Source organism: Macrobrachium nipponense, chromosome 1 (assembly GCF_015104395.2).
Source record: "Macrobrachium nipponense isolate FS-2020 chromosome 1, ASM1510439v2, whole genome shotgun sequence".
In the NCBI taxonomy this organism is placed as follows: domain Eukaryota; kingdom Metazoa; phylum Arthropoda; class Malacostraca; order Decapoda; family Palaemonidae; genus Macrobrachium; species Macrobrachium nipponense.
In genome coordinates this window covers 69,377,693-69,381,059 of record NC_087200.1, presented here as the reverse complement: position 1 = coordinate 69,381,059, position 3,367 = coordinate 69,377,693, and positions in this window count along the sequence as shown.

The following is a 3,367-nucleotide window of genomic DNA, read 5'->3' as shown; positions in this document are numbered from 1 at the left end:
GAGGCTTCCACTTAGGGCCATGAAGGTCATGGGGCTTCAGATCTTCAAGCGGAAAGGCTTATTTAAAGATGCAAATTCACGAATTTCCAGAACAGACCCCTTGTTTATACAGAGTTGAAACAAATATAAAATCATACAAAAACACACACACACTATACGGGGTGTTTCGAAATTAGAGCGCCCCCCCCCCCCTCTACATCATAAACTAAAATTGATAAGAACAAAAACAAAATTAATTCAGAACAGGTATTTATTTAAGTTTCTCTCTCCATTCTTGAGGGGTATAATTTCAGCAAATCGCAAAAAAGCTGATACTCAAACTCCATTTCCCGAGCACTTCTGTCACCTCTCTTCGCAGGTCGTCAAGGCTTGGTATATCACCGTAGTTCACTGTGCGCACTTCAGCACAATCCTTTAAGATACTACCAATGTTTTCACAGACATTACGGTCAGGGGAGCTACCTGGAAATTCATTTGACGAGAAGAAATTGATACCACTGTTTCGAAGCAGCTCCTGTGTCTGAAGAGCCTTGAAACCTGGTGCCTTATCATACAAAAATGTGACTTCAACAGATAAAACATTTTTCAGGATCTTTGAAGAAAGGAAATATTCCACCAGTAAGCACAGTTTCTCTGAAGTATTCGCCATTCCAATAACGTGTCCTTTTTCTTTGATGACCCACATTAACCGTTTGGCTGTGGAACAGAGAAAAATTCCCAAACATTTACGAAATTTCACAATTTAGTGATAGTGCACGTCATCGCTGATATCATCCAACTTTGCAGCCCAAATGATGTCATTTTTATGATCTGGCTTCCTGACTGTAAAGAATAATTCATTTGATTTGGCAACATCGAGGAAGTCAGCTTCATCCCAATCTTTAAGAAATGAACCACAAAACCATGCACGGTCTTCTCTCTGTTGCTGAGTGATGTTGGGCATAAATGATAACATGAAATGGCTTGATACCAAATTTTTTCAACTCACAATATACAAGCACTATAAACTTCTCTTCTTCCCCTTTTTGTTTCTAGTTCAAGCGCCAATTTACGTAACGACTTTTTTGGTCTAACCCATTGCCTCAGCTATGATGTCTTTTGACTTCTGAGAAAGGACTTTCAGGCCTTCCAAGATTCTCATTCTTTTGGCGATGACAGTCTTATGGATTTTTGTTCCAGTTTCTTTTACAAAGGATTAATCTCTTTGAATGTATTCAGCTATCCAGGAACGTGAAATGAAGGATGCGCCAGCATCCCTGGTCTCTCTGAAGGTCATAGCGGATTCGGTACAATCCATCTGATTTCCTCCGAGTCGTTAGCCATGGCTGTATCTAGCTCCGTCACTCAGTCTGAAAATACAAGAAATGAATGAATGAAAAATAGCTTAATAGAAACCTAAGATAATGTACATGGAGATAGGTTATAGCAGAAAACTTCATAACTGTCCATTTGTTCTGTGGAGTGGCGGGCTCTAATTTGGAAAGACTCGGTATATATATATATATATATATATATATATATATATATATATATATATATATATATATATATATATATATATATATATATGTATATATATATATATATATATATATATATATATATATATATATATATATATATATATCTTTCACTATACTATACGATGACACAGTTACACAATACCGGTTTATTTTTAGCTATGGAATCAGCAGCGAAAAAACTTTTATGTAAAACCTCCGGATAGTATTTTTTAATTTTCCCCCTTCCACAACACTTCCTCTGACCACCAGAAGGGATCACAATTTTCCGCCATATATTTTAGAGGATTGCCCGAGGAAATAAACGAAATGAAACAGGAGAGCTGTGTTTTTTCATGGATTTTGGGAAACGAAAGTTATATATATATATATATATATATATATATATATATATATATATATATATATATATAATATATATATATATATATCACTTTTGCACGTGATTCATTCATCACACATATCCACAGGGAAAAAATATAAGGTGGGGTGTAGGTCCTAAACGGTTTCGACTATATTTCCAAGCTATTTGACGAAGGACTGATACATGGTAGTAAAAGTCACAAATATATATACTACAGAGACAGTACTGACGAAACATACACAACCGTTTGAGACTGCAGATCCACCCACAGGCAGGTGTCAAGGTAGGGGTGCTTTAAAAATCATTTGGCTCTATATATTCTCAAGGGACACTACCGATAAACGTGCCCAACGTAGGAGACAACAAATCCACACCTGACAGGTGACAGGGAGGCGGGTTTGGATATCTCATTAGCACTACTGCCCCTCACTCCGTTACAAGTATAACAATCCTATTTACATATATCTCTACTGCCTGCCTTAAAATTGAAACTATTTTATAAGATTCTTTTTTGATATTAAAGGATCAAGTTTATACATTAACATTCTTTTAAAAAGCTAGATTCAATGATATTCCTTTCCATTGCATTATAGAATACACAATCTTTTGCCCCTACCCAGTTAATAGCATGATTATTCTCACTATCAAGTACAAAAATACCACTGTCCCTGTGCATAACTAACACATTTTTTATGTTGTTCTATTATCTTTTCCAGTGCTTTACCAGTTTGACCAATGTAAATGTTGTCACAGGACTTACATGGAATTTTATATGCACATCCTTATGCATTGTTGGGGGAGTTCTTGATAAGTAAATGTTTAATTTTTTATTGTTTTTTAAAAGAGACATTAACAACAAAATTCTCCAAGAGATGGGGGATATCTTCATATTAGTTATTATAGGTAGTACAAGCAAATTTATTGTGTTGTAAGGTTCTTTTTGTCGCTCCTAATGCATTGTTTCGTTTTAGTACACTATCAGGATATTTCAGTTCCTTGCCTGTATTCAGAATCTTATCTATTTCCTAATCTATATATTCTGGGCTACATACCCGTAACGCTCTTAGAAAAACATAGATGCAAAAACTAATTTTTTAACCTTGTTGTTTTGTCCAGAATAGAAATGCACATAGAAAGAAATATTAGTAGGTTTTCCATAAACACTATATTCAACCCCACTACTATTTCTCCGTATGAGTACATCCAAAAAGGGTAGGCATCCATCTTTTCCTATTTCTATAGTAAATTTAATTGACGGTGCTAATTGATTTAACAAGGGAAAAAAATTGTTTACATCTTCGTTCCCTGGCCATACACAAATTGACACCTGCCTGTTGGTGGATCTGCAGTCTCAAACGGTTGTGTGTATGTTCGTCGTACTGTCTCTGTAGTACATAAAATTTGTGACCTGTATTACTATGTATCAGTGCTTCGTCAATGGCTTGGAAATATAATCGAAACCGATCAAGACCTACATCCCGCC